Source organism: Musca autumnalis, unplaced genomic scaffold, assembly GCF_047663935.1.
Source record: "Musca autumnalis isolate F117 unplaced genomic scaffold, ASM4766393v1 scaffold_1, whole genome shotgun sequence".
In the NCBI taxonomy this organism is placed as follows: Eukaryota; Metazoa; Arthropoda; class Insecta; order Diptera; family Muscidae; genus Musca; species Musca autumnalis.
Genome location: NW_027411644.1, coordinates 329,153,656 through 329,173,627, shown reverse-complemented (window position 1 = coordinate 329,173,627; position 19,972 = coordinate 329,153,656). Strand labels below are relative to the sequence as shown.

General features: G+C 35.7%; 1 protein-coding gene and 1 long non-coding RNA gene across 4 annotated transcripts in view; both read right to left on the bottom strand.

Annotated features, from left to right (window-relative positions):
• aus (argus) overlaps positions 1–19,972 on the bottom strand; it is a 157,040-nt gene that overhangs the window by 37,489 nt on the left and 99,579 nt on the right. The window lies entirely within an intron of this gene.
• LOC141390442 (uncharacterized) lies at positions 730–5,051 on the bottom strand. The gene is made up of 2 exons (XR_012409357.1): positions 2,601–5,051; positions 730–2,550 (listed from the first exon to the last, which is right to left on the bottom strand). It is a non-coding gene; the product is annotated as an uncharacterized lncRNA (long non-coding RNA).

Here is a 19,972-nt window from a genome sequence, read left to right as displayed (position 1 = left end):
TATTTTTTATTTTTTTTATATTCAGAAGTGGTGTCGCTGTTTCTCAGTAACAGCTACGCATCCTTCCAATTATTTATACATCCATCCTGTATAAATAATTGATCAACCATTTTTATTCTTTTACATTGGCTGGATCTATATTTCTGTCGGACTCTTTCATTCCAACCTCTCAATATTGACATCAAATAAATATGCTATATTCTTTGAAATTCCAGCAATTCCGCCGCATGATTCGAAAAATTATTCGAAAATGTTATAAACGCTAACAAATTCATTAAAAATCTTGATTATCACAATTTATAATTAATTGTTTAGAGTGTTTTTGTTACATCAGCCAAATGCCAGCCAATATGTCATTCACATCACCACGCTCGCCCTCCAAATCTTTGCCATTTCTCCAATATTGTGTACACAGCTGAGTAGAAGCAGGAAAAAATCAATCGATAAGCCACGATTGTTCATTTCATTAGCAGTCAAGTCATTCGTGCAAATTGGCAGGAATTGTTGCGGAGTATCCTTGATTAGCAGGGAATGGACAGGCAGAACGGTTCACACCATAGAAATGCTGGTGCATACATTAGCTTGGGACAAAAACAACACAGGTGGTGTATAGAACAACAAAAGTTGTTGTTGTTTTTTTTTAATAACAGCTGAAGGTGTGTGTAATGGCTGGCAATTAGGCAATAATTTAGTGCTTAGCATTACTAAATGCTGGGATCAGATTCATTGTTTTTGTAGGAGGTTTTTTTGTTTTCTTTTTTCAGCTTCTCCTTTGAATTTGTTTTTTTCTAATCAACAAAAGTTTCCTTAAAGCCTTGAACTAAATGTCACTTAGCAGACATTTTGTGAAACCAACCTCCTCTCCTCTCATTTCAACTTCTCACACCACATGGTCGAAATGTTTTAACCCCCTGTTCTAGCATCTAATTTAATTTAAGCCATGTTAACTATATTCTATTCTACCCGTATCCATTTGCCAGTTCCTACACTAAAAAAATAACAATGGAGCAAGGAAAAAAAAAATAAATTCCTTTTAAAAGTGGGTTGCAAGGCATGTGGGTCTTGTTGGTGTATGGGTGGCCCATTCAAAGTATGGCGGTGTGGTGTGCGGCGGGGCATATGGGTTTGCTACGTTTTTATTAGAGTGGTGTTTATTAAACAAATGTAGGTCGATGAGAGATGTTTTTAATTGGTTTTGAAAGTCACGTACGTAAAGAAGTTGCTGATGTGGTTTATGCCACACTAACGCCACCACCCAACACCGCCCATCTCAGGTATATTCCCAGCTCCCGCATGCTGTGGTGATTGCAAAATAACAACGTTTTGAATGCCAATAAAATCAGAGGTTTTTCTAATTTTCAATATTACCTTTTTGTTCCTTTTTGTGCATAGCACAACATGTCATTGCATTTGTTAGTAAAGTGTGTGTGTGTGTGTGTGAGTGCGTAAGCGACACTGTGTTTCTTTTATGGCCAAAGTATGCTTCGGAATTTGAAAATAATAGCATCGAAACTTAATGAAATTGAGCAGCTAGCCAAGCTGTACGTATGGCAACCGTATAAATGCCGTTATCAAAGTTCCGTTCCTTATAGCATCCTTAATTAAATTAACAGCGTTTTGCTTCAAAATTGTAGCAATTAAAGTTAAACTTTTGATTGAGTGCGTGAGTGTGCTAAATGTCAGTAATTAGACTTAATTAGCATCAGGTAAGATGGTGTCAAAGTATATTAGAATTATGAAGTAATCAGATGAGATTTGAATATTTAGCAAATGGCATTTAAGGTGAGAAGAATATTTTGGGGATTTTGGTGCACAGATTAAACTAGATGAGATGTATGCACTAATGAGATCTAGTTTTGTCTGTATAATAAACTCATTTAAATTTATAATTTGGGGTTCCACAGTGGAAAGCAAACCCGCCATGCTCAGGGAAGGGCTAAGTTCGAGTTGCAGGCCAGACAACATCATGTTTTCATACCCTCAGCCATTAGGCTAATAAATAATGGTTTTAGGCCACAAGTATGTTTGGACGAAATCTGTTTTACACAATTTGGAGCCGATTTAGCCATGTCCGTCCGCCCGTTTGTCTGGCTGGCTGGTGCGCACGACAACTCTCGAACGAAGCAACCAATGAGGTCCAAAATTTCGCATTCGTAATATTTTGTCCAAACTTAGTTTAAGTTAGAATATGTCCACATCGGTCCACTCCTTCCGGTACCTCCCCCAAAAGTTCGAAAATGTTCACTAAAATGGTCAGCACGATAACTCTCGGAGAGAGTAACAGAATTTGTCATAACTTTGTATATTGTAATATTACTTCCAATCGTCTGTCCACTCCTACGGATGCCCCCCACACAAAATTCGGAAAAAGTGAAGTACATGAGCTCCTCTCAGATTGTTTTGAAATTTTTTCAGCAGGTTGTCCTTGAAGTCCCCTTTACAACGGTACAATTTTTTTTCGGGGACAAGTCCTAATTCCTAAGATAATTACCTAAAATATCCAAGAAACCCTGACGGCCCCAACTTAAATGGCAAATCCGTAAGATAAATCTCGCAGGAAATTTTCGATTGACCTCCCACATAAAATTTGGGAGAAGTACAGTTCAACAGCTCATCTCGGATCATATTGAATTTTGTTCAGCAGATTGTTCTTGCAGCCCCTTACTACGGTACAATTTTTTCGGGTGCAAATTCATACTACCTGAGATAATGACTCAAAATCTATAAAGAGCCTGTCGGCAACAACCAAGCTGGGTAATAACTAAGCTAACCCTCGAAGGAAGAAAACGATTTGGGTCAAACGTTATATATCGGGTTATTTCTTACCCCCTCGAATTATGCCCGAACATTTGGGCACTGGGACTATTTTAAAAATTCTGACAACATGTTGTGTTTGTGGCTCTAGTTACGACGATAAAATTTTTTCGACAGTATTGTGTCTGCTTCTTTTCTTTAGGACCGAGGCTGAGGGTATATCTCTGTCGCCACTGCTGACTGATACTTTCTTACTTGTTTTAAACTGTTTTTAAACTCCTCAACGTGTGTTTGTCTTACTTAGATCAACATACCGTTCGGAGTAGAGTAACTTCCACTCTTCCTAATTTTTTACGAACCTAACTTATCTTGTGGATTATTACACAAAGGTTCTCATATGCTGCACTCACTGATATGATGAAGTTTATCATTGTTTAAATTCGAGGGATTGTGTCGAAAATATTACTTCTTAGTTCTAGTTCCATTTTTTAGTTCTTTTTATTTAATTTGCCAAAAAGCTAATTCTAAAGCACTTGAATGGCCTGCCTATTCAGCTTTCTTTGGTAGTCCTACATAATCAACATTATTGTTATTATTATTATCACAAAAATCATCATTCTCAACATCTCCATTTAATTTCACACTAAACTCTCCTTTTCCTATCTATGTAACTCCACTCAATAGTTGACCCATTTTTTTTAAACAACATCAATAAATATCGACACCACTCAAATACCTTGTTAGATCTAGGATATATTCCCCCGCTCTATATGACATCATCTGATGTTGCGAACTCTTTTCAACATGTCGAACAATGATGCTTATCCAATTTGTGTCATCCGGTCCATGTGTGTGTGTGCAACATAACAATGTTGTTGTTTTTGTCTTGGCGGTTTCACTTGAGCACAGTTCGTTCTATTGTTTGCCATATTTGCAACAATTAAAAGACACATGTCCTGTTCGTTCGTTGGTTCTTCATAAAAAATGGAGAACAAAACAAAAAAGAGAGAAACTTAAGACTCCATCAAATTTAATTATTTGTCATAACTCGTGCATGTCATTAAAGCAGGAACAACAATGACGACAGTTCGAAACAATGAAAGCTGCTGGATAAGGACAAGAACACTCACACGTACACACACATGGACATGGCCATAAGTATATATTGTGAATTAACCTAAATTCAATTTTTTATGACACTTTTGTGTTTCATTAGTTACTGGTGGTAGTGGTACATGCTTGTGCTAAGTTGGAGACAAAGACGGCACCATCTTAGCCCGGAAGAAAATAAATTACAAAACATATTTTTTGTTTAAAAAAATAGAATGGCAAAATGCACTCTTTGTCCTAAGTGAAGGCGAAGATAGGTGTTGGCGAAAAATAGTTTTGTGAAACTTTTTCTTTTTTTGGATTTTTTCGGTTATATTCAAAGAGGATGTTTTCTAGAACAAACATCCAAGGAAAGGAAAGATACTACAATGCGTACGTACACTGGTAGTTTCATCAGATTATGCATAACCAGAACTTTTAGCCGGGTAGAAGAAGTATCACGAACAAGCATTGTCTATGTGAACACAAAAATTCGAAGGATACAATGTATAAATAAGTATATGATGGAAGGATACAGTTTTGCACGAGCGCACACTCATTGTGGATGGGTGGGTGTGTGTGTGTGTCCGCTCTTGTGTTCTTGTAATAAATGTGTGTACACATTATAATTATAAACTATAATTTCTCAAACAAAGTTTGTTTTTATTGATGTTTTTCTGTTTATTTCTCTTTTGCTCCTATTTTGTCGGAGCACAACAACATCAGATGTTGTTGATGTTCATCATCAGATGTATCAGCAACAGAAATACTAATAAAATGTGGTAACAAATACATACATATATACATGTGTAGGTGGATGTGTGTATGTATATATTGACGTGAGAGTGTGTTGCCGCACTTAGCTGAGAGGATTTTGTGTCTAAGCTCCCATCATAAAACTGATACTATGGTTCCTAATGGCAGCCTGTGAGTTATACTCCATCTCTCAGGTCCAATAAACACAACAATACTCTAAGTAATTTATGGATTTCAGACATCTGAAACGTAATTCGGATTAGCAGTAAATCGAAGTAATCTGTGAGAGATTTTCGATGACTCTACTCTTAAACTAAATCCTTGAAATGGAATTTCACCAATTTCAATAATGTTTAAAACTTGGTTAAACGTTTTCTAAATATCCAATAACAATTTATAGTCTCGTACAGAAATGGATGAGAAAGAGAACAAGACAGTATGTTCCAACTACAGAGCGATAAGGGGGTTTTACACCCTTCGGGCTGTTTGCTCCTGAAAAAGCTTTTACCATCATAATTGAGGCAGCGAACGCAAGTTGCTTCAACAAAAATCAAAGTGATTCGATAGCAGGTCTTAAAGTGAACTTATCCGAAATTTTGTGTGGGCGGTACCGGATGGAGTGGACAAATATAGTCCATATTTGAAACTGATCTATATCTAGTAGATATGTTAGGACGTGTAAAGTATGGACCAATTCCGCCACTCCCTTCAAGAGTTACCGTACGAACAAATTTCCGAACATTTTTGAACTTTTGTGGGGGAGGTACCTGAAGGAGTGGACCGATATGACTTATCTTCGAACTTAAACTATGTTTGGATAAAATATTACTAAGGCCAAATTTTGGACCGAATCGGCAGATCCGTTCGAGAGTTATCTTGCGCTCCAACCACCTCACACGGTGTCATAGGGGGTTTTTGCAACTTTCAGGCTTTTTTCTCGAGAAGTATGGACTTGCCCCTAAGGAAACTTGTACCGTCGTATGGGGGGCAGTGAATACAAGTTGCTAAAACAAAAATCAAAGCGATTCGAGAGATGGCCCTAAACTGAACTTGTACGAAATTTTGTGTGGGAAGTACCCGAAGGAGTGGTCCATATTAAAACCACATTACGATGGGCAAAGTATGGACCAAATCGGTTGCTCCCTTCAAAAGTTATCGTGCGCACAAATTTTCCGAACATTTTCGAAATTTTGTGGGGGAGGTACTGGAAGGAGTGGACCGATATAGCCCATCTTCGAACTTAAACTAAGTTTGGGCAAAATATTACGAAAGCCAACATTTGAACCGAATCGGTTAATCCGTTCGAGAGTTATCGTGCGCTCCAGCCAGACAGGCGGACGGACATTGCTCAATCGACTCCACATTTCGTCCAAACATACTTGGGGTCTAAAACCATTTTTTCGATGAGACACATTTTGCCCGTATGAAAGTGTATATACCCTCGGCCATTATCTCAGGAAGTGTGGACTCTCCCCAGAAAAAAATTATACCATCGTAAGGGGGGCAGCAAAGACAAGAATCCCTCTGACCCCCGACGATGTTTCAGAGGTGGGACATTTAAGACATGTAAATGTCAATAAAAATGAGATAACATCGACACCATGGGTCTTTACTGGCCAATTAGAACAAGTTGGTGTTTTCAACACCCAACAGTCCAGGTGGTTAGGACAGGCTTTGAATGATGGACTATGAGGTAGCTAGAGATTTTTGTTACCTCGGAATCGCTAACAAAACAAAAAAAGATTTTGTTTTAAAAAAATAAAACTGACCAATGGACTCTACTTTGGTCTGACCAAGAACTTCGAAAACAAAATAGGGGTGCTCTCAGAGAAAGTTTCTCTCATCACGCACACAATAACAGCTTCCTGAAATATGTAACGGAAAATATGGTGCTGATACTTTCCTATTCATTACTTTTTCACCCTCGTATTTTAAAAAAAATAAATTTTTTCGGGAGAGGTAAAAAACGATTAATATTTGAAACATATGTAGCTGGTTGGGTAAAAGTTGAAATCCAATTATTAAAAAATTAATATTTAAACTTTTACCAAACCCCGATTTATCAAAATATGATCTCCAGAAAATTGTTTATATATTATAAGATACGAGGTTGAGAAAGTAAGGCATCGATATATAACACTGATAGTATCCATGAAAATACTTGCGAAAGCAAATGAGATAGTATTGATAGCTTTCAAGAGAAACCACTTTCCAAGAGTATATGGAGACGGAAAATACAGATGAAATTGCACTACCTAGGTCGAGTTGTACACCCCATATACAAGTGTTTGAATTCTATCCTGCCGACGGATCTTACAGAGAGGTTTAGCCAGTATCTGTGGCATGCTCAGGATACTTAGAGTAGCGAAACTTGGCATAATAATCCTTATTATATATTTCAAATGTTCGAATTGCTCGTCTTGGTTCTTATATATTGGTCTGGACTTAAAACTCTGATGCAATTTTCTTGATTAAGGCCCTTTAGTTAGAAGAAAGACGAGACATAAAATCCCCTATCCCATTGTGATTTTAACTAGCAAGGGTAACATTAATAACAACAAACATGGATTGTCGGAATGTTGTTTTTCTTCAACTTTAGTTTTAGTTTTCGGAGTTTATAGTTTCTTTCCTTTTTTTTTTGCTTCCATATTTCATTTTCAGTTTTTTTTTCACTTTAACATCCTTTTCCGTTTCAACTCGATGCTGATGTTGTTGTTGTTGTTTTTGTTGATGGGGATGTCATGGTGTTCGCCGTTGTTGGTCTTGGCGAATTTAGCGTCGATATCGTCGTCATCGTCATCATCATCATTGCTACACATACACATGGCTATGATGTTTTTCGCGTTCCCAACCCAAGCTGGATATGTAAAAATGTGTATATTTGTGTGTGTGTGTGTGTCTGTGTGTAAGATTGATGATATTGGTGCGTATGTTTGTAAAAAAAAACACACTTGCAAATAAAAGTATGCGTCTTTTTGGTATGGTGGAGTGTGTTGAGTTGTGTGCAAAAACGAGAGAGAGCTTTTTGATGCGTTATTTGCGGCAGTGAAAAATACCAACAGCAACATAAACAGTTCCCAGTTCCTTTTTGCCGATTCGTTTTTGGTTATTGCTATTGTAGACGATGAAGAAGAACAAAAAAAAAAACAAACAAAAAATAATCCAGGAGTTTTTACAGGACAGACATAACCTTTCACACAAAAACAACAAATCTTGTGTAGTGTAGAGTATTTTGCCGTTGCTACTTTCCCCCAGCCCGCGGCCTCAACCATATTTCCCATATTTCCACTTATGGTGTTTTATGTTGAAGTGCGCGCGCGCTTTACCACTTCAGATATTTTATACACTTGTTTGTGTTTTAAGGCAGGGAGGAAGGAGGGGATTTTTAGCATTTTACCATTCTTGTGTTGTGTTTTTTTCAATGGTGATTTGTTTTGTTGTTCGTGTTTTGTTTTTTTTTTTTGTTTCATAAACTGCAGACATCATAAAATACATAAAAATCATATTTTTGTACACAAAATATTTTTTGTTGTTTGCCAAAATATGACGAAACAAATGGAGAACATATTAAGCCGCATTTTGTTTTTACTTTGTAATGGGAAAAATCTTTGGCTTGCATTTAGTGAAGAAAATGAACTACGTACTCTCAAATTGTTTTGCAAAAAAAGGAAAAACTGTTCATTTTTGCCATAATAAATTGAAAGTAATGCAGAATAGGGTCGGGTAAGATGTATGTGATGTGTGTGCAATTTGGTTTAATTCAGTTAAGATTTCTTAAATATGTTTTTGGGTTTGGTTTCTTCTTTTTTTTTTTTTTTTGTTTTTTGTTAACAGGAATTGAGAAAGAGAAAAAAGGAGGGAAGCAAATTTAACCCGTCTCAATTTGTTTATATAAAACTAAATAAACATAATTTTAAAATAGGAACTCTGGAAAACTCTTTTGAAGTAAAACATCTCTGTTGGCTACTTTTTTATAGCTTTGCTGGAACTTTATCAAAATAAAATGTTAAAAAAAGAATTGCAAAACTGGGAATTTAATGGAAATAAATTGAAATTGAAAATAAATTGAAATAAAATAAATAAATTATAGTAAACAAATTGTTAAAAAATATATTGTCACGATATATCCTAATATTTGATAAATTATTTTAATACACAAAATGAGAATTATACATTTTTTATAATAGGCTTTATTAAAACAGATTTTTATGGTATTTAGCAATCCACGAAATTTAGTTATTTTTGTTTCGTAATGGCCATTTTATGGGGCATTACAAGGCACTGCAATAAATTTGTTGGCTCATAACAAAATGTAGTTAGAAATTACCATGGTAAATATAAAACAAATACCATTTATTGGACGGCATAAAAGTCGTTAATTTGTTTTAAACAAGGAATTTCGCAGTAAAAATTTTATATATGGGGATTTCTGAGTGAAATCGGACACTTTTTCAAGATGAGGTTTTTGATTTCCTTTATTTTTTGCTGTGGCGATGCTGCTGATTAACAAAACATTTTAGTATATTTTCAAATTTTTTTTGACTAACGGTTCCAGAGATATCGCGCCTTGAAAAAGTCAAATTCTGTAAAAACTACATGCAAAGAAATACTCATAACTTCTTTCATATTGGTCCAAATGGGACCATCTTTTTTTTGATTTGTTTGTTTTTTTTTATCAGCTATCGAAAGAAATATTTAAAAGAAAAATGCACAGTGGGCTTCAATGCATTTTTCGGGATTTAATATTTAAAATCAATTTTTAAACATGATTGCACCCTTCGATTTTTTCAAAAAAAAATTATGTTAAACTACAACCAATTACAAAAATTTTAAGCCCTACGTGGTAATGGGATTCGGACGATTACTATTTTTTCTGAATTTTTTAAAATTTGTCAATACAATTTTTCCTTTATACCTTTGTCCAAAATTTATTATTTTATTAAAAAAATTAAAAATTTCATTTATAAATATCTGTTTTGATTTTATATTTATGAATTTATCTCAAACATCTTAAAAACTGCGTCATTTTTCGATTTTGAAAATGCATCAGCGAAAATTCCATTAAAGTCCACTGTGGATTTTTTTTCTATTTTTTATGATAAATATATAATATATAATGATAAATATGTACTTTTATCTTCAAAAATACAGGAAATACAAATTTTGGACAAAGGTATTAAGGAAAAATTGTATTGACAAATTTTAAAAAATTCAGAAAAAATAGTGATCGTCCGAATCCCATTACCACATAGGGCTTAAAATTTTTGTAATTGAACGTAGTTTAACATAAATTTTTTTTGAAAAAATCGAAGGGTGCAATCATGTTTAAAAATTGATTTTAAATATTAAATCCCGAAAATTGCATTAAAGCCCACTGTGCACTTTTCTTTTAAATATTTCTTTCGATAGCTGATAAAAAAACAAACAAATCAAAAAAAAGATGGTCCCATTTGGACCAATATTAAAGAAGTTATGAGTATTTATTTGAACATAGTTCTTTAAAAATGCGATAATTTCAGTAGGCGATATCTCTGTACCGTTGGTCAAAAAAACATTTTTAAAATATACTAAAATGTTCTGTTGGCTAGGAGCATTAATTGAACCAAAAACAATTGAAATCAAAAATTACTTTTCTCCGAACTGTCCGATTTCACTTGGAATTCCCCATATGTATATTTATATAAGGCTAATGAAATAAATAACCCCAACAATACCTGCTATATCATATTAAATGTTCTTCAATATTTTGTAATCCAGCTAATTGATATTCCAATAGCAACTTTTATACTTTTCAAACCCTATTTGTTTTTAATTTCTTATTTTATATTGAAATCCATTAAGAAGAAACATTTTTATAACCTCAAATTTTTTTAAAAGGCCTTTTCTTGTTTTAAAAGTATCAAATTTCTGGCACGCCAACCTTCTTCTACCATTACAACAGCAACAACCATCATAAAAATTATTGACTGACAAAAGAAAACCACTTCACATTTGGCTAATTAGAATTGTGGCTTCCTTGGGAATTTAAAGACGTGGGTAGTTTTTACCCCAAGGAATTACTTCAATTGTTGTAACTTAACACCAAACAAAAAAGACAAAAATTTGAAATGTCACGTTCCCAGTCAGAACTGTCAAATTTTTCGTGCGTTACAATAGCAAATGTCAAGGGTGAATAGCAGAGTTTCATGTGACATATTTTCGCAATTTTTTAACACTTCAAATTGGTGATATCCCTTAAAGTCATTGAAATGTCTTCTGTTGCTTTTGTGTCTCTTTTGTCTTTAGTATGACTTTCTCACAGGGAAATTCATAATTCTTCATTCATTCATTCATTCATTCATTATTAATAATAAACCATCATAACCCACATTCCATTTCATTTTATAAGCATTTCCATCTACTTAATAGCTGAAATACTTTCATAATGTCACAGCCAACAATAAATGCAAATAAACATTACAACAACAACAAGATCATGGATTTTTCTTGAAATCATTCATTTCAATGGCCAGCGGTTTACGGGTCCTTAAATTGTTGTAATTGTTTATTTTGCTGTTGTCCTCCCTGTAATCTTTACTTCTAGCATTCATACATTCGTCAAGTCCTTAACGCCAGTAGATATCCTGCCTGCTACTGTTGCTCCTTTTCGGTCCAATTTTCTTCAGGTCCAACATGTTTTATTCATTAGCGTGATTGTTTTTCTTTGCTCTATACTGACTGACAGTTATCCTTGCCTTTATTCTGTCGCATTTATTTTTTGTTCTGTCTTTTTTTTTTGTTTCTTACGAGCATTATTCTTTAATTAATTATTACATTGTTTAACTTTTCCCATTTTTTTAAATATCCATCCACTCTTGCAAAGGCAAAGTCCTTCAGATTGCCCGACTGCCAGGCCAGAAAAAGAAAGAGATGAAGCGATATGAAAGATAACAAGGAACACAAACTCTCTTTAGATATATCCGTATCCTTTATGATGACAAATTGTTTGGATCATAGAAGGACTAAAAGGGTAGGTGGCAAGCAAGCAGCAACATCATCATAATGCTGATGATGACGATGATGGTCAATTAAAGTCGTTTACAGACTGCCCTACATTTGATACACATTACATACGAACAAAACCAGAGTAAGCAGATAAGAAGACCCAAACGCTATAACACAGAGATTTGCTTTGTTTGTGTTAAAAATTAATTAAGCGTAATAATGCTTAGAAATCTTTTCGAAAATAAAAAAGTAAGCTACATATACATCTTTCTTCATGAATTGTATACGGATTAACAGAGGTTTAGAATATACAAATCAATTTGGTAAAATCGTAAAAGGCATTGTGATGAATAATCTTTGCTGCTATAGTATGAAAATAAAATAGATAATGAATATCTTCTACGTGATATTCCGAGGAATTGAAGGGCCCAAGAAAAAATAGGATAATTTATGAAGTATTTAAACATTTACTTATGCTGGATTTAATGCTAGATCTAAATGCTTATGTTTACAAATAACACATATTGTTTTGTCTACTTGGCCACCGATGCGTATAAATGTTGTCGAATTGTATACGCCCCAATGTAAAATTGAAAAATTAATTAATTTTGAAATTTGTATGGAAATTTAGTTAGCAAGTGAAAATGCCGCACTTGTGGAAGAAGAATAAGTCGACTAAATTGCATACCTTCTGAAATAATATTACGCAAATATTTTAACTTTAAAATTATGGCCTCAATAAAAAGATAACCTAAATATGCAGCTTATTGACATATATTGTCAATTTTTCCCCCAGTGATCATAACTCTGGGATTTTGTGAGTTACACCAATCTATATGTGAGACTTTCTTCCCTAATGTAAATCTAATTTTATCGTACCCGAAGATCTATGAGCCTGAGAAATTAAAATATAAATACTTAGGTAGCAACTCTGCCCTGACAAATGCGATAGCCGATAATCTATGCTTTTATCGTAGAATAGGTCCTTAGTTGCTGACCTAAAAATCCGAATGCGTTTAGTCACATTTTGCAACAGAAAAGGCCATAATGTGACACTATGGTTTCAAAGTATTAAATTTTTTTAAGTACCTTTATATGGAATGAACGGATTTAAATAACAGGTACATAAGTTTGCTGAAAATCTGGAGAGGACACTTTAGTAAAATAAATGTATCTCACCTAGCCAAAATGAGGTCAGACTAGCAATTAATCGCTCTTCTTACTGAGTCTTCTACTAATACTTAGAGAGTACGGATGGACCTATTATGAGGTCGGTTAAAAGTTATGGTCAAAGAAATATTCGGATCTGATTAATATTTTTTGGAACTGATAAATCTTCCATAGACAAGAACTCCAACCTTCGTCGAACTCTAGAGAAGATCCACGAAACAATTATTTGAACACAATCCTACCTTACCGACAAAGATGCCACAAGCCAATCCTGAGTTTCGTGTTTGGATGAAATTGATAAGGCTACGTAAATGTCTTGTAACTGATACAAATCACCGGTTAAAATAGCAAACATAATTTCTCTGCATATTTTCACGCCAAATTAGGATTCAGATAAGGTGACAACCTGTCGAGTGAACTACTGGAAAGAAGCACACCGTCAGAGTTATACCCTGAGATTTTCATATATATGCTAGGGTCACACTAGGCAAATATTTGCTCCAGCGACAGGGAGTGTGTATTTACTGAGAGCAATTGAGCATACATTTCAATGCATTATTTACGCTCATTTGCTGTCAGTAAGCGCACACTAAAGCAAATATTTGCCTAATGTGACCCTAGCTTTAGGGGCTTTTCAGAATTGTGGGGCCTTTGAACTTGCCGATAAAAACAACAGTGTTGCGGATGAGTTACCCGAGGGAATGAATCATTTTGAAAGTGGATCATATTGGGGGAGGCATTACTTTCGCTAGATATCGTGCCCACCAGTAATTTCAGTTGGTCACCGTAGAACATAAAATTTTTGTACTTTTATGTCAGAAAGCATAGACTTGCCACGAAAACCATAATATCGTTGCAAAAAGGACCTAAGTAAAATGTTAAACTTTTGTGGAGAAGGTACCCAAAGGTGTTGTTTCTCTTAAAACTTGATATACGTTTACATGAAATTTACGATGATCAAAATGTCGGCCAAAGCGGATATTCAATTTATAGATTTTCGTGTTCTATAGCAGTGATGGCCAAAAACACACATTTGCAGATTATAACTTGCGCTAGTGTGAGTGGAAACGTAAAAAATGCATTAACGGAACGAATGTGTTTACAGTGTACGTGTGTGTCGTATGCCCGCGGGCATAGGAAAGTTGTTGTTTTTGGCCATCACTCTTCTATAGCCTTGGACTTGCTCCCGAAAAAACATGTACCATCATCGTCTAAAGAGACGACCTTAAAGTCGTCTAAAGAGACGACCTTAAAGTCGTCTAAAGAGACGACCTTAAAGTCGTCTAAAGAGACGACCTTAAAGTCGTCTAAAGAGACGACCTTAAAGTCGTCTAAAGAGACGACCTTAAAGTCGTCTAAAGAGACGACCTTAAAGTCGTCTAAAGAGACGACCTTAAAGTCGTCTAAAGAGACGACCTTAAAGTCGTCTAAAGAGACGACCTTAAAGTCGTCTAAAGAGACGACCTTAAAGTCGTCTAAAGAGACGACCTTAAAGTCGTCTAAAGAGACGACCTTAAAGTCGTCTAAAGAGACGACCTTAAAGTCGTCTAAAGAGACGACCTTAAAGTCGTCTAAAGAGACGACCTTAAAGTCGTCTAAAGAGACGACCTTAAAGTCGTCTAAAGAGACGACCTTAAAGTCGTCTAAAGAGACGACCTTAAAGTCGTCTAAAGAGACGGCCTTAAAGTCGTCTAAAGAGACGACCTTAAAGTCGTCTAAAGAGACGACCTTAAAGTCGTCTAAAGAGACGACCTTAAAGTCGTCTAAAGAGACGACCTTAAAGTCGTCTAAAGAGACGACCTTAAAGTCGTCTAAAGAGACGACCTTGAAATCGTCTAAAGAGACGACCTTGAAATCGTCTAAAGAGACGACCTTAAAGTCGTCGGAGAGGACGACCTTAAAGTCGTCTGGAAATATGACCTTAAAGTCTTCTGGAAAGACGCCCTAAAAGTAGTATGACGACCTTAAAATCCTCTGAAAGGACGACATTCAAGGACAATATAAGGCGAAACAATTTAAAAATATCCGATACATGTCATTAGGCCGCACTTTGGCGATAAATGTTGAAATTTTGTGTGGGAGGTACCCAAATGTTTAGACCGATATGTCCTGACCGATTACGTCCTGATCTATGTCTGGAAGAAATATTGCCATGTGCAAAATTTGGACCAAATTGGTTATCTCTTCGAAAGATATCTTGCGGGCATTTTGTCAAAAATTTGCAACATTTGGGGTGGAGGTACTCGAAGGATTGGACCGATGTACATATTCGAACATTATCTAAGATTCGCAGAATATATATAATTGTTCCACAAACATCCCATACGGGACAAGGGAGTGGACACTAGGCCGGGCGATTTGTATGGAAGGAAAAAAGTGATAGTGGCGCCTGGAGTTACTGATTCTTGGGATTGTACTGAGCAAAAAAGTCCACTAGACCATATGTCAACGGTGAAAATCGACCCCCGGATTTTGACTTGAAATTTTTTTCAAGGATATTTTGGCCAAACCATATCTCAGAAACTTGACCTATCCTGAAAATTTCCTTTTGCGTTCTTTGTACACTCACTAAGGGCTTTCATCTCCAAAAGGAAATTTCCACCCACTGACTTTGAGTCAAATTTTGTAGCACAGTGTAATTTATCGATATTTTCCGAAAAATGTGCACATTCTCGGGGCCATTACTGCCCGAAGGAGCGTTCCAATGCGTTTGCTGTGTACTAGAGATTTCTTAATTATTGTCTTAGCTAAAATTTTTGTCTTTGTGTTGGATCGAAAATCTCTGTGGTTTGGCTGTTACATACAAATATGCCAAAATATCGAAAAAACCTTGAAAAAAACTTCAAGTCAAAATACGGGGGCTCAATTTTCACCGTAGACAAATCGCCCCACCCTAGTGCACACCGATTCATATTAACTCAATGATATCGAACCTACTGTTTATGGGACTTACTGTTTATCCGAACGTAGTGTCTTAAGCCACCACTTGCAGAGAAGTTTTAAGAGACTGAAATACTCAGGAAATGTAGACAAAATTACCGAGGGGTATTTTGCCACCGTTGAAAATTTGTTGTTGCCTGACCAGGGAATCGAAGTTTGGACTTGCCTTGCCCCTGAAAAAAGCTTGCGCCGCCGTAATAGCGGCAGCATGGAAAAGATGTTGCAAAAAAGCAAAGCATTTTCAGAGCTGGTCTTAAACTTAATTTTCCCAAAAAATTTCAAATTTTGTTTGGTATGAATCAAGTAAGTTACTTCCTTCAAATGTTATCGTGCGCATCATTTTAACGAACAACTTTTGTGGCGAAGAAGTGAACCGATATGGCCAAACTTCGAACATATACTAAATTTGAACAAAATATTATGAGGCCCTAATTTTGTTCCGAATCGGTTGATCTGTTCAAGAGTTATCGTGCACTCAAGCTAGCCAGCCGTACTGTCGGAGAGGGCTAAAGCGACTCTAAAACCCTCGTTAGGCAGCCTCACGACTGATGGTATAACAAATTAATTACGTCTGTGATCGACTAATTAAATTCTGGTATGGACTTCTACCACAGTAGATTTTTGATACCTATACACATGTTTCAAGGGGGGAGAGAAGTCTCCCTTGTCCCGTCTGGGATGTTTGTGGAACAATTATATATATAATCCATATTTCACTATATTTGCCTGTTCAATTTCAGAGCCTAGTTTTCGAAAAAAGTAACATGTAACACCCTCCCTAGGTGATGGTGTAGGGTTAACACACATTACACTGTATTGTGGAGACATTAAATTACTTCGAATTACAAAGATTTTCAGGTTCCTCACAACTAAGCCTTCAAAATCCCCCAATTTATACTGGCATTTTTTGCATCTATTCAGTCTCCCTTTTTTCATTTTGGTGATATTGTGCAAAGATTTACTTGAAAATAAAAGTTTTTCAAGACAAAACTCGTTGGTATGGTGATGTAGGGTATTACCGCAAAGCGTGGAGTTCTAAGTAGCAGCATATGATGCCATGCCATCCAACGAGCACAGTCATCTTCCATACAAAAGAAACAGCATAAAACAACTTCTTTCTCTATTCACTGGCACTGTAAAGAGGCCTTCACCTACTCTTCACATATACACATTACTCCTCCATTTCATCTTCATGTTGTTTTTTTCCTCTACTTTTTCTTCTTTTTTATATATTTCTAAAGAGCTAAAATGAAACAAGAAGAAGAAGAAATAAAAATGTTACTTGTTGTACACGGTTAAAGTCCTTCATCTTCTTGTTGCTGCTGATGATTTGTCTACCGTGTCCTTTATTATTTCTTGCTGAATGGTGAATGGCATAGAATATTGAAGTGGATTTGGGCAATGGCGCTAGCAGAAGAACAAGAAGCTTCTTCTATCTTCTTTATCATCATCATCATCATAGTCGTTGTATTCTATTCATAAACATTTGAATGACGATGATGGTGCTGGGTATGGGGCTAAGACAAACACGGCAAGCCAGGAAAGGGGTTATCCTGTCACTTGAAAATGTTGACATGTTCAAAAGAAATTAGGGGTAATTGACTTGTTTAAAATTATTTAGATTTGTTTTTTCTTTTCGTGTTTCTTCGTTCGATATACATTCAGGCTTGTCTTCTTACTTTTGTGCTTGGCTTTGTTTTGTTAATACATAATAAGTAACAGGGAGAGAGAGAAGAAAATAACAACAGCAGTAGTTGCTGGTGTTGTTGTTGTTGTCAAAGTTACAATACAACTAGAACAAAATGTCCAAAAACAACTGAAATGTAAAGAAATCATGATAAGTATACCTATGACCTCAGCAAAGTAGCACAAAATGTCATTACACCAAGAAACACAACAACAACAAAAGCACAAGAAGACGGGGAATTGGTAAAGAGAATGGAATTGGCTGTGCTGCCATTGTTGCTTTTAAGCTTGATGATGTTGTCCGTCCGATTGTTATTCTATGTAATAATAAAGTATACAGTATGGTACATAAAATAAACAACCACTCATTGCCAAATATTTATAACGTCTAAACCAGATACCTACAAAAATTCAATAATTTCCAAATATTAGTTAATATCGTTGTAAACAATTTGGATAAATTGGAAACCAATTGAACTCTAGCTATTGGGCATTGTGATTATAAAGGACTCCTAAAGCTAAGCTATATTTCTGAGTATCGCAAATAGCAATTGTCTTGGAAGAATCACCAAATTCCCGTTTTTGTTTTTAATTCAACCTTTGTCGAAATCGCTAATTCAACTCTACAGCCAACATGTTGTTGTCTGAAAGATTCCAGAAAAAGAAAAGACATGAACAAATGGTTATATACAATGTTGTACATATGTACATAGTATAGCGTAAATAAATGTATACATACACACACAACCAAACAATCTACATACCTAACAAGGAAACCCGTGGAAAATACATATACAACAAGTCCTGAGCAATTTTGATGTTACTTTGCCACTAGATTTTATGATGTTTCTTTTCTACCCGTTTATATTTTTCTTTTCGTACCAATGTTGGGAGCAGTCACAAGGTTGAAAGGGGGCGGCAAGGGCACGATACTCCTTACTTCGTTCCTTTTTTTATTATCAAAGTGTTACAACATTGTGTTGGAACATTTTATTTGATAAAGGATATAATAAAAATGATTATATGCTTATCAAAAAACATTTTCTTTTTCCCCCCCTTTCCCCCCCTTTCCCCCCATAAAGAAAGCGTGAGACAAGCGCCCAGACAACGACATCAATGTTGAGCCAAGCATGAATAGAGGGGACTTGTTTTGTTGCTTCTTCCTGCTTTTTCGTCAGGGACATTAATTTATTAATTAATATTGAGGAAGTCAGTCTCAGCGTGAACTGAAGGGAAAAAATCAACGTTAAAAATGTTGCTTCTACTTTGTTGAATTAAATTAAGAAAACATTTAGGGGGGGGGGGGGGGGGGTGGGGTAGGTAGTAACTGGAAACGTAATTCTTCATAAAAAAAGGGAATTGCAATATGATTAGTCTTAATCTTTAACCAGCGAATACTGTTAACCCAAAAACATTAACTTTTCTTTACTTTTGGCAGTTATCGTTAAAAAAAGAAGATTGACGTGTAACAAAAGGGGGAACGAAGAAGTAGAAGAAGAAATGAACTTATTTTAAGATTTATTGCCGCTAAAAGTTTCCGTAATAATAATTGACATATTATCTGTAGTAAATCATTCTATGGCAGGCAGAAACTTCTAACGGAAAATAAATGTTGGGTTTTGTTGAAATATTATTAAAAAGTTCATTATAAATGCGAAAGGGAACTTCATTAAATAAAATAATGGTGAAATTATGTACCCGAAACGATTACGAGTTCTGATACATATCTGACGACTTTTTGCCAAGAAATGTTTGATTCTTCTTTACTCTGTCCGTCTGTCCATGTATTTTTGTTCGCAACGTACAGGTCGCATTTATTAACCGATTCGGCTAAAAATTTTGGAAGACAATTTTTGAGCCATAGGAAGAACGCTATTGCTTTTGGTGAAAATCCACTTTGATTTGAATATAGCTCCCATATATATTTTCATCCGTTTGAGTGTTGGGTATCATATATTCGAACCCGTCCGACTTTGATACTTTCAAGATATGTATACACAGGCTGATGGTCCCACTATCAAAATAATATAACAGGAGAATGACGAGAGTTCACTCAGAAAAATAGGGCTAAAGGTCCCATAACTAGCCCTTCAAATAGGGTGTCCTATATTGTCACCCAATTTGGGTGACGTAGGGGGATGGAAGATCCCAGCAACGGTCCTGACCGGCTTTAACATGGTAAGCCCAGGATTTATCTTGGTCCCTCTTTCATCTCAAGTGGACACTGACCTCACCTGGGGAACTGCCTTTAACACCCGTTAAAGGTAGTGAGGTAACATGTGCCGCGCGTTCACCCATAAAACCGTTAAAAACTTGGGTTTGGGCGTCGGGTTAGTAATCCTCCCCTAGAAAAACAGCCTACTATGAAAAAAAACGAAAGAAAAGAAAAACAAAATCCCTCAACAGTTAACGACCCCCGCAAACGTTTTAAGGACCATGATCTGCGAATCTGCACATGGAATGTTCGCACTCTTTATAGAGATGGTGCAGTTTACGCATTACGCAGATGTATTTAAAAAGTACAAGGCCGATATTACTGCCATACAGGAAATACGATGGAACGGGAAAGGCGTCACAACAACACCTAAAGATG